Source organism: Lissotriton vulgaris, chromosome 7 (genome assembly GCF_964263255.1).
Source record: "Lissotriton vulgaris chromosome 7, aLisVul1.2, whole genome shotgun sequence".
Taxonomy (NCBI): domain Eukaryota; kingdom Metazoa; phylum Chordata; class Amphibia; order Caudata; family Salamandridae; genus Lissotriton; species Lissotriton vulgaris.
In genome coordinates, this window is record NC_141695.1 from 568,458,274 (window position 1) to 568,471,464 (window position 13,191).

The following is a 13,191-nucleotide window of genomic DNA, read 5'->3' on the forward strand; positions in this document are numbered from 1 at the left end:
CAGATTCAACAGGCTGGTGTGCGGCGCTGTGGTTAGTGAGGGCCAGAGTAGTATTGCTGCTGCACTTTCACCTGAATTTGACGAGGAAAGCAAGGCAGGATTGCTTATGGATAGCGACGCGGTCATAGCAGTGAAATGCCCGTTTGATTTCACAACCTAGCAGTACTGGTACCACCCCAGCAGGGCAGACAAGAGTGTCTATGCTACTCCCGCTCGCAAGTGACTCGGCAAAGTCCACCCCTGGGAGGACTATACGGGCCGCCAGGATCTTCCACGCAGAGCCGCAGTGGGGCAGGGTGATTCCGGGCGCTTTAGACATCGCCGGGACAGGGCACTAACAAGGGAAGGTGTGGAGGTCCGGGCTTGTCATGGGGGTCAGAACGAGTTGTGGTGTGGTAACATGAAGGGTCAATAGCGGTCGAGCAAAGTGCCAATCTTCTCCCACGCCCCCAATGGCGCTATATTGCTGTATACTAGAATGTTGGGTAATCTGCAAAAGATCCTGCGATTAAAAGGCCCTTATACAAAGAGGTTCTGCGGAGTAAACTAGAGGTTGTTGTGTGTTCTTAGTGGTGGCCCTCAGTAGCTTAGCATCATTGCAGATTTGCCACAACCCAGGTCTTGATCGTGATTTAGTTCAAGATGTGTTTACATACTGCAGGCATAGTTCCAATGCGGTTGGAAGTGAGTCTGAAAGGGTGGTCTTTGTTGGAACATGTTCCCAGAAATAGGTGGAATGCGGTGGCGGATCCTTGTTTGTCTTACGCGCTCTTGAGCAGTTTTGTTCGACTATCATTTGGAATTCTACTAGTCGGCAATTTAGCTGGGTATTTTTTGGATTTAGACAGGCTAGCACAGCTTGCCTCCTAGTGCGGATACCTTTCAGATTAAACGTTTTTTTAGAATATTCAGATTCAATGTAATATGTTGCCTTGTTTAGCATTGCACAGTATACAGGTGACTTGTGCTGATGGCCTTTGCCATGGTGGAAGATTCTGAGCACAAGGCAGAATTCCCAATCCTTGCCTCATAAAACTCATTTTCGTTGCCTTGGGGTACCCCTGATTGAAGTATGTTTGGGGAGCAAATGCTTTGGATGTGTTAAGGCTCATCCATGCATGAGCACTATTTGTAAAGGTTGCCTTGTCTTCCACCAATGAGATTTGTTTAATGTTCTTCCAAACCAATATTTTGTAGTTGTGATAGCCAATTTGGGCATCCCATAGCTCCTTGAGGTTGGTGTATTCCAGGGATGACTGGAGATAGTCTCTGGCTTGGGAGATCTTCCTATGCTGTAAGTCGTGCCACAGCAGATGGTTAAGCGAGTGAGTGGGGGCGCCTTTCATCTTAAACCAGCAGATGATATATACCCCGTACCTTGCAAGGTCTTGTCGTAGGAGGCCAAACTTCAGCCTTATTTTGGTTGGGGAGGTGTAGTTCGGAAGGCAGAACATTTGTCTGTAGGCTTTGACCTGTATGTTGTCCAATTCCTTTGCATCTCTGCGCCGCATAGCTTCACTGCCATATGCAATTGAAGGTAGTAGTTTGGCCTGGGCTATCTTTAGTAGAGGGGTCAAAGTCGGCCCAGTCAGTTTGTTAGCAAGGTTTTTCATTGTTAGAGCCATTAACAGACCCTTTCTTCTTGTTTTCTCCATCTGGGACTTGAACAACCCTCCGTTGTCAAATGTGACTCCTAGGTACTTGTATTCGTCAGCTGACTCAATTTTTGAATCACCGAGGAACCAGTTTCTCTGGTGTTTCTTTTTGTTGTTATATATTGACATCGGCCGTGTCTTTTGCAGGTTTATGTTTAAATTGTTTTTTATGGCGTAGTTCTGCATTGCCGTCAGCAGATGCTGTAGGCCGACATAAGTATGACTTAGCAGAACTTTGTCGTTGGAGTACATAAAGTTGCTCATTGCTTTTCCGCCTATCCTGCGTGAGTGTGAGTTGCAAGCATCCAGTACCTTTGGCAGGTCGCCCATGTACAAATTAAACAGGGTTGGTGCAAGCACACAACCCTGTTTCAAGCCTTTTGTTGTAGTAATTTTCGTGGACACGTGGGTGACGCCTCCTAGTTTCACCTGCACCCACGTGTTTGTATGTAGTAGCTTCAGCAAGTTTAGGGTGGGCTGTGATATTCCCCATTGTGCCAAATTCCCCCACAGTCTGCCTCTCTCCATGTTATCGAAAGCAGCACTAAAGTCAATGTAGCATAGGTGTAGAAGTAGCTTACAGACTTTGGCTGCATCGATTATTAAGGACATTGTGAGGATGTTGGTAGTTGTACTGGTTGATTTACGAAACCCAGCCTGATTCCATTCGAACGACTGGGGGTCCAGAAAACTGCTCTGGACCTGCTTGTATCGTTTCTGGCCAATAGATCACAAGCAGTATCTCTAGGACCCTACCAATCATCGAAGGTGTCTCTGCCATGTGGGGTCCCTCAAGGCTCATCCCTGAGTCCGACACTATTTAATATCTACGTGTCAGACCTTGCAAATGTCATCAAAGCATTTGGGATGAGCCTGACCTCCTACGCCGATGACACCCAATTGGTACTGGCTATCAAAGGGGACGGGGAGGAAGTGGCCAATCGATTCACGAGAGGAATGATGGCAATAGGTGACTGGATGGCCACGAATTGTCTGAAACTCAATTCAGAAAAAACTGAAGTGGTCATCTTCGGTCACCTCTCCCCGGGCTGGTCACCTGTCTGGTGGCCACCATCTTTCGGTCCCCCGCCGAGTCCAGCTAGCAAAGTGAGAAATCTAGGCGTCATCTTCGATGCTGGCCTCAATTTTATGGCACATGCGAATAAAACTGCGGCTTCAGCTCATATGAAATTGAGAATGATTAGGAAAATACTACCTTTCCTACCGAACACGGCCGGGAAAACACTGGTCAGCTCACTAGTCCTGTCCTCCTTGGACTATTGTAACGCTCTATTCTTAAATGCCCAAGTCCGAGTGACAAATAAGATGCAGTCAATCCAAAATGCAGCCGCACGAATGCTGGCTGGGATCCCCAAGTTCGCACCAGTTACAAACATCATTAGGGATCTCCATTGGCTCCCGATACGCAGCCGTATCAAATTCAAATCGCTGTGTATTGTTTACAAGTCACTCAATAATCAAGGTCCCCACTTTCTCAAACAGAATCTTCTCCATCATGTCCCAACCCGATCTCTTCGTTCCTCTATTCAGAACTTCTTGGCTGTGCCTCGCACTAGAACAGTCACCTGGGGCGAAAGGCGTTTCCTGGTTGCCGCCCCTAGACTCTGGAACACCCTTCCTGCACATATCCGAGCAAGTCCCTCCCTGTTCACATTCCGCAAACAGCTAAAGACGTGGTTATTTGACCAATAGCCTTGTATATCTTCTTTACCCCAGTTGCTGATCCATCCCTTAACTAGCGCCGAGACGCCCACGGGTATTCGCCGCGCTCTACAAAAGTCAATAAATAAATAAAAAATAAATAAATAAATAATAGAACTCGCCTCAGCCCAGGTTGTAAGATCTTCAAGTTTGGTGCGTGCAAAGTATTTTGCCTCGTTGTCTATCAGTGCTATTAGGCAGTAGTTGTTGGGATCTGCTTTGTCCCCTTTTTTATGGATTGGTGCTATTATTGGACCTTTCCGGGATTCTGGTAATAAGTTCAAACGTCTAACATCCAAAAATAAGGAGTGCAACATTTGCGCCCAGTCCTGTGCCTTATATAGCGCAGGAGGTATACCGTTTGGACCCGGGGCCCCTTCGTTCCTCCCTTTTGCGATCTGTTTTTTAATTATTGAGGGCAAAGTGTGACTAGCGAAGCCCAGTGATCTGTTTTTGTTGGATGAAGATTCCTGATCACTCTTCTCAGTAGAGCTTTGTCTGGCTTGTTCTTGCGGCGTTTGAGTTCTGGCCTGTCCGCGGCATTCGGTACAGTAGTTGAAATGAGTCTAGAGGTATTTCGCCCAGGTTGATTCCGGAATATGTCACCCAATTCCCGTGTGATGAGGGCAGATGATTCAGTTGACTGTTTTCCAAAAGTGACTACTGTTATTACTTTTTATGTTGCTTAGCAATTTTGCCCAGTGATCATTCGCCCATTCTCTGGTGATATGCCATTTCAATCTTTTTAATTTCGCCCTTTGTTCTTTCAAGGTCGCTCGCTCAATGACATTCCCAGGAGATCTTCTTAGGTTGCGGAGAGCTATATTTATTCTTTTTTTTGAGAATCTTAATCTGTGCTCGATGTCCTTTCGAGATGTTATTCTTTTTCCATGTTTCCTGCACATTCTTTTTTTTGCCAGTGGGGTCTGCGTATTGTTCTATTAGTATGTCAGTAAATTTTTGCAAGATTTCAATTTTGTTTTCTGGACTGTCAGCTAACTGATTAAAAAGTCGAATTGAGGCTTCGGCTTTGGTGATTGTATTATTTGTAGTGCATTTGATTCTCCTGAGGATTATAATATGTGAAGTCTCTAGAGATGCATCAGGCCTCATCGTTCTTGTTGTCTTAGCTAATATATGGAATTCTTGGGGACGGTGATCGCTGTCACCTTTGTCCCCCATTCTGTATCCGCCAATATGTTGGAAGAGGCCAAGACTTGCAAACGTAAAGTCCAAGATTGAACTAGTTGTAACAGAGTAGAGCGAACCAACTAGTGGAATGTAGTCCGGGAATCAAACAGGCTTCTGCCTCTTCGCACACACTTTTCCCTGAAATCCCTACCCCCTCGACATTGCCTTGTGTGAGCCGGTGGGATGTGCTGCTCTTCAGCACAAGAGGATGTGTGTATGTAGCCTGGAGAAGGACCTGAAATCTGTTGTCAGAGTGTGAGGTGCAAAGAACGCACACCTCCCCGGCACACGACCACTGCCGGCTGAGGTTGGTTGCTGCATTCATTATCTGTGTGCCACCTGGAGATGCCACCCTCGCCCCTCCGCGGCACCTGTGCCCACCCAGAGGGCTCTGCCCTGCTTCCACTCAACCTCACTGCGCGTGAATTGGTGTCTGCACCTTTAATCCAGAAGCATGCAGAGCGTCTTACTCTTAGCGTCTCCAAGCTTTGGAGAAGAGCGCAGTCCAAAGCTGGGCTGTTAAAGCGGGATCGAAAGAAGAGGCGTGAGCAGGAGTGCCCCCCTCGTGCAGCGGAAGAGCAGAAACACACATCTCGGGCAAAGAAGAACATGCCTCGGAGCCTGAGGCGACAGAAGCGTTCTTTCACGTACCTACAAACCTGTGTCCAAAGCTTGATATAACAAGCACAAACACTCGCGCGGTGGGGGGAGAGGTGGGGGCCGGGCTAATTGCTGCCAGATGGTGGCACGCACTCCCGCGAGTGAATATCCAGACGTGCACGCGTTGCCATTGAAGGCAATGGAACGCATGCACGTGCTTGGCTGAAAAGCCTTAGCGTTCGGAAAAGGTCTTTTTCCACTAAAAACAAGCACGGCGTCTGCGCAGTGAGCGCCGTGCTGATACATTATTCCAAGGCAGACCCCCTCCCGAAAAAAAATGGCAACGAAGGAATGTAAATTAAACACGCGTATGTCATCTTGCCTGCAGTGGGGAAAAAAAGACAAGATTGGCCGCGCAAAAGTGAAAGCATTTGTAAGGGTGCCGTGCTGATACATTAACCCGTGACAGATCTACTCCCAAAATAAAATGCCAACGAAGGAATGTAAACTAAGCACCCATTTGTTATCTTGCCGGCAGTAGGGAAAAAAAGACAAGATCGGCCGAGCAAAAGTGAAAGCATTTGTAACATGAGCCAACACTGCAACTCAGCATGCTGGGCTGCCAAAAACGTAAAACAAATTTGCCCTGAAACACATATCAAACAGAAAATTGGATGAAAACAGTACTTAGGCATTGCTGCTTCCAGACTAAACGGAAGTCAGTATCTGATGAGCAGCCGGTAAAAACCCAGCTAACAAAAGGTGTGCCAAAGTTAAACAAATGGCGAGCAGCAGGACATATTAGCTGCCAATAGGTGGAGTTTCACTCAAAATATGGATTACTTTATGTCTCGCAGAGACAGCGCATGCGCGGTGCCTAGACGAGACCTAAAAATCTGTGGACATGGTTATGCACCAAAACTGAGTCTCCTTGCTACGATCATAACAGTAGAGCAACTTTTAAAAATCTCTAAAATGTTCCAACTTTGCAAGTCTGGGAACCGTAGAGCACACTTACAAAGTAGAAACAGTCCAACTTTGATTTCTGTACTGTGTTGCGCCAAAACATGTCTGTTATTTACCATGCATTTGACAGGTAATCAAGCACAGGACAAATTATGTTGCGAGCACAGGCCCCTGTGCAAACATTTGTAAATATACTCCTCACCTTGGTAATACTATGATTCGTTAATGCAGAACTGGTAATCACTATACTGCTGCAAAATTAGTTTTCAAAGGTAACTAACCTCGAGACACTTTTGTGTATTTTTCTTCATTTAAAAGATTGAAGTAGGCCCCAGCTTTCTACCGGGGCTAGCATGCACATATTTTCTGTGCAGTGACGTGGTAATACTACACCACAGATATGATAATACCACTTCATTCGAAATAGCCAGATCTTGTTTAATGAATGCAAATCGGTTTATCGCATAAATGATATTTTTGTTTTACCCTACTATCAAAACGATAAGAACTACTTGCCAATCGGTAGTAGTGACTAAAATTCAGACAGGATAGACCTCTCTACTACTAAGCCGTCTTTCTGAGATGTCTATCCTGTGCTCTATGGTGATGTCATATTCTGTGACGTCGGAAAATGCTGCTGATTGGCCCTGCAACCTTCATTCTCTGGTCAGGGGGTTTTGTAGCTTGATGGCAAAGGACTGTCTCGGCGGGATCCGTCCAGAAGTCATCTCATCTCAGTGTTTACCTTGAATGTCGATGTGACAGCTCGCAGAGGCAATCACAGCAATTTAGGAATAATTGCGCGCTTAACGTGCCTGCATAATGTGGAGCTGGCACGGGTCCCCAGAGTGAATGCAAATCTGCGGTGCTTTGACATGACAGCTCATCGCCTCCGCCCCTCTGACAGATACCTATCTGCGGGAGTTTATTTCTTTTACCTGTAATTACTGGGTAACCACCGTGGTAGATTAGAAGTGGCGGTGCTTTCAATCAAAGGGCTCCTCGGCTCGGTACCTTAAGGATTCTGAGCATGTATGTAGCTATGGGCGAACAGTCTGGGCTTCTGGACACGAGCAACCTGGAGGGACTGAGCTGACGGGTTCATAGAGGCTGAAAAGGGGAGGGAAGAAAGAGTATATGTGTTGCACGTAGGAGTGGGGGCACTGCAGCACCTCAAAAATAGACATGTTGAGGTTCAGAAGGTGACTGAGCATAAAAGATGCGTTTTAACCTTGTCAGATTTCCTGCGCGTTTAAAGATTTGAGGTCAAATGTCAGGCTATGTATTCTGACAGATTGCTGCTTATCCTTTTAGCATGCAGATTGGTGTTTACTTTTCCTTCTCTGACTGCATATTGAGCAGCTTTGTAGACTGAACTATGTGACAATCTTGCTGGTTTATAGGGAGTGTGAAACTATTGGCTGTAGGATGCCAATTTTTTTTTTAACGCACAACAAAATTTAAATATCCGCTAAGTGAACTGTACTAATATTTAAAAATATATCACCAGTAATGAAAGCACACCTTTTTGAAATTCTGAAGTGCGATGTAAATGAAGACTTTAATAGTATAAAAAAAATCAAGAAACTTTACTTGGTGACTTTTGGGCCCTTGCTACGTCAAAACCCTGCACCTGCCTGAAGCAGGCGTAAGGATTGACGCAGCATTGTGCACATAGGGCCCTCCTGATCATTGCTGGAGCTGCGTCGCATTTGCGACACAACTCCAGCAATGCGCCACTTTTACGGCACAGATGCATGACGCATCTGTGACGTTTTTGCCCCATGGTGCGCCGCATTTACAATGCGGCGCATCAAGGGTGGCGGAACTGCGGCGCACAATTACTGACACATCCCTGCCGATATGCAGGGATGCGCCGGTAATTGTATATCTGCCCTAATATCCTTAGCACTCTCCTGCTGAATTGGCCTGTCTCATTTGCTACACTTATTATTTGTAAAACGTGTGGATTTTTCACAATCCCTATGACTTCAGTGATGTAACATTGGGGTCAGCACCCCTGCTCTGAAAATTGTTCCAGCACCACTGCGAAGGAGAGGGAAAAGAGGAGTGGAGACCTGAAGGAAGAGAGAGCGGACGGAATCCTCTGCCAGTAGAGAATAGCGACTAGAGGTAAGGAGGACAAAGATCGCTTCGACAGAGTATGAATGTGGGGAGGAAGACCAGTTGTACAGAATTGGAAATAGGCAAGTTATAACAGGGGAGGTAGGAAGATGGGAGCAGTCGAATGAGTGACACCTGAAAGAAGCTTACATTCAAGATAGACTCAATGAAAGAGGACAAGTAAACCCTGGAAGAGGGACAGTGATTGCTTGGCGAGGGAGAGAAAGATCAAAGTCAACGAAGGAGAATAGAATCAGGGAGCCAAAAGACGGACAAAAGAGCGGATGATGTGGAAGAGACACTTGCAGGGAAGGCTTGAGAAAAATCTACAGGGTGAAGATGAACCAGAGTAAAGGAGGAATTCATGTTTTTATTTGAATAGTTTTATGAATCAGTAGAGCTCCGTACAGAAATGTTGTTTAAAACAAACAAAATAAATTACGGGAGACAATGCAATTTAAAAACAAGGAAGGGGGAAAAGATGAATGGAAGACGATTAGGAGTGAATGAAAGAGGAGCAAGCATTTGCAATGCAATAAATCTTTGCATTTGCGAGAGTTAGAGCTATTAGCATTGTAAGTGACTAGGGGCCAGATGTAGGTAAATCTCATTTACCGATTCATAAATACCGAATTTTACCGCTTCGGTATTTATGAATCTATAAATGAAATGTAGGTAAAAATTCGGTATTTTTTACTGAATCGGTGAGATTCGGTATTTACCGATTCGGTAAATACCGAATCGGTATTTGCTATTGAATCCTATGGGCCTTGAAGCCCATAGGATTCAATAGCAAATACCGATTCGCTATTTACCGAATTGGTAAAAATACCGAATTGCTAAGGGGGACAGGGTGTCACTTTGACACCCTGTTGCACCCCCGTAACTGGCTTTTGCACCATGTGGCACACATACATGCCCTTAGGGCATGTCTGTGCGCCACATGGCACAGGTGTACATGCACAGATGTGCATGTACACAGGAATTCGTAATTTACCATGCAATTGTATTGCATGGTAAATACCGAATTCTAAAGGCCCTGTAGCACTGCTAGAAGTGCTACCTACATCACAAAATGCATTTTCGGTATTTTTACCGAATGGTAAATTTACCGAATCAGTAAAATGTACAGAATTGGTAAATTTACCAATTTACAGATTTTGTAATTTTACCGATTCGGTAAAATTACTGATTCGGTAAAATTACCGAAAATGTACGTTTTTTTAGCCCCTACATCTCCATAGCCCTTTACCAGTCGGAAACAGCCAAAAATCGGTATTTTCGGCCGTTTCCGACCGGTAAAGGGCTACCTACATCTGGCCCATTGTCTTTTATATAAGGGGTTTTAGTGTGGAGTGGAGGATTGTGGTTTGGAGTGGAATGATGTGGGTTGACTTGAACTTGTTAGTTTTGGAATTGTGTGGTGTGCAGTGTATTTGTGTAGTGGACTTATGTGACATGGTGAATAGGTAGGGGTGAGAGCTGCACAGAATATATAGAAAGGAAGATAGAGAGGAATAGGTTGTTTGTGCATTAAGTGGTGAATGAGCTCGAGATAGAGGAGCAGAAAGAGTGTGTGAGAAAGAGAGAAAGAAGGGAATAGCAGGCCACATACACAGAAAGAGGGAGGACTTGTGTATGCAGAAAAGAGCCTAAGAAGAGGAGGCGAGGGTGGGATTGAGGGACCGAAATGTTAAAAACCCACAGGAAAGAAATTGAGCTTGAAGACTTGAAGTGAACTAATATGAGAGTGGTAGGAAGAGTGTGTGAGAGAGTGAGAGAAAGGTGTGAGAGAGAGTATGAGAGAGAGAGAGAGACATGTAGGAGGGGCAACCAGAGGGTTAAAGTGGAGAGGTGGTAGAGGAAGGTAGCATGTGTGAGCATGCAGTATTGAGAGGAGACTAGGAACAGAAGTTCCAGGTGCAGGGCGAGCACAGTAGGAGTGGAGGAGGAGTCCAGAGTTCAGCAGCGGCAACCGTCACAAAGTTTAAGGAGGTCAAGGGTCAGGCTGATAGCAAGGCCAATAGGCTTCCTCCTTTCAGAAGTCAATCTAAAAAATACATTGGGTAATAGCCAAACTAAATATTTTTCTGCAATTTAAATGGTAAAACAATCGTCAAGAAGTGTCATAAGCAAGTTACTTATATTCCACTTCAACCACACACGTTATACAAACACTAAAACTCTGGACTACTTTTACTAATCAAGCCCTGTCCTTACCCAAGCCCCTGATGCTCACTTGTTAGTTCATAACATTTCTTTGTTTTGAGTAGCCCTGAAAGGTCCCAAATACCCCACTGCATCTCTAAATCAATTGCTGCTCCCAAGGCAAGATACTACAGCATCTCAGCACCAAGAAAGCACAAGGAAACCACAGAACTGACCTCAATCCAAGCTTGCCACCAAAGTGCACTACCACCAAAGTAATTGTGACCTTTGATGTCTAGCCAATAAGATGCGTATTTTGTTCCTCCACTGTATAGCTGTTTTGCTAAAGAGTGATTTGAAAATATGTGTCTATATTTTTTATAACTATTTATTTGAATCCTTTTTTCTGGTTTAGGGACGGGCATGTTGTATGCAATAAAAATGTGCTATAAGTCAAAAAATGCAGATTAATACTAAAAGACATTTAAATATGATTGTCTAAATCCCATTCAAAATTATTTAAATGTGTGCACTTTTCCTGCTTTAGTGTTTTTTGAAAGTAAGAATATTAGCGCTTCCAAGATGGAAGTTATACCAACGGACCACACAGTAAGGTGTGTTCCCCAAATAAGTCACAAAGATTGTGCAGCCAGAACAAATGTATTCCAACCTAGTATGGTCATGCGCGATAGGCATGGCTAACCCAGCGTTCTATAGTAAACCCTAAAACTAGCGCATGTCTACTTAGTGAGTGCTAGGATAACAAAATAACTGGGGATACCGACATTCTTAAAGATCAAAGAAGCTGAAAAAAAGGTGCTGCGGAACCCATGTTTTATAATTGGATCCAGGAGGAGGTGGCGGTGGGAGGATGGCACAGGAAGATAAAGTCAAATTCAAAGGGCACAAAAGCCTGACATACACCCACATTGTAATGAACATGTAGCATACACTGCATCGGGCATGAAGAACATGAAAAAAAAGAAAACACAGCAGACATGAAGCAGGTGCCATGCTGAAACAGGGAAACAAAACAGAACTCTTATAAGAAGTGCTGCTGGCAGTCAGAGGAGAGGATGTGCACCGACAGTGAAACATGAGCTGGCAAGAAAAAACAGTTGTCCCCAAAGGAACACAAAAACACCTAAAGCATTAGGATACAGTACTTGGCCAGTGCTCCGTGGGAGGAAACAACAACAAAAAAAGAGAGGCAAAAGAAAGGATTCTCCATTAGCAAGCAAGGATTTTTAAAGGACACTGACATAGGTAAATGAAAAGCAATGGCAAGCACTGAGCGGAGTTGAACCTCGCAAAGCATATACAACAGGTAGCCAAGCGACAATGCAAGCGCTGTCAGAGTTGAAGGCAAACCAACATAAAAAGAGGAGGGAAGGATGGAATGAAAGAGGAACAAGAGGTAAGAAATTTGTTTCAGTCATCATTGTTGTCACAGAAAGGAAGAGGCCTTTTTTCTAGAAGTTCAGTGTTAGGGATGGTTGAAATTCACTTAATTTGCTTTTGTGTAAGAAGGAGACTTTTTGGGGAAAATTATGTGAAATTACTCAAAATTATGTAAAATACAGATTTCGTACTTTGGACTATATTTAAGTGCGAAATGCATCCTTGCATCCATTTGGATACCAGGAATGCACTTTGTGGTAAAGAAAATAATGCAAAAACCAAGTGTCATGAACAAGAGCAGCTGGCATTCAGTCACCTCGAATTGTTTCAGTGCTCCTGCAATAGCATATTTTCCCGGGCGCCCCTCAAATACCCCAAGTGGCATAATGGTGGAATTTCACAAAATTTCACGTAAAAAAGAGTCACATGAAATTAGGAATTTACATTAATTACGGAGGCATAATTTAAATTTTGCTTAGGTCTAGAGATAATGTTAGAGACCGTGGGCCATGTTACATACAGTGCTGAAGGGACACAATGGCCATGTGCATCCATTTCTTGCACTCCAGGGCACTATAGTATTACAGATGGGAACACAGACTCTTGCGCAGCCCCTTCTGCAATACATAGAGTGCTGTTGCACATAGAGAGCCGGTGCGATCTGAAGAGGGTGGCCCTATGCAATTAATTGAACCACTTTATCTCTACACCTGCACCATATTACAGATGCAAATGCAAGGAGACTGTCCAGGGGAGTGGAGAAGTGTGGCTCAGGGGTTAGAGGCGGCAGACCCGGAATCTGAGATCGGTCCTGGACCAGGGTTCAATTCCCCGCCCCGGCGGGTATTGGGCTAAAAATTCCACGGACTCGATAATTCTCGTCCCGGTGCCTCCTCGACTCATGGGTTCACACTCTGCGACTCTGGGCAATAGCTTGCTTAATCTCCACAACGGCCCCTCGCGGCGGGATGCCTGACTTTCACCCTGTGGACACCCTGTCGGGGCTTCTCACAGGGGAATACCAGGACGGGTTCCCTAGGCAAGCGCCAGGATGCCCTTTGTGGTGACAGGTTGCGCTATATAAGTATACCTACAGGGGCGCATTGACTCTGTGCCACAAAAAGATGGCGATCAGGTGGAGCAGGGAAAGGGGGTCCCATGAACGCCTTTACACATCTGCCTGCAAGCAGGTGCATTACCCACCGCACCCTCCTGCAGGAGAATCACTGTCCAGCCTTTTGAAGTTCAGCCTGTTGCTGCTGGCACAATGAAAGATGGAGCAGCTGCTTTTAAAGCTTAAAAATAGACTATACACACTTCTACTTATACGCTCCCTCCAGTGCAGCTGGAAATTCACGGTTGCCCGGGGGGCAGCACATTATCA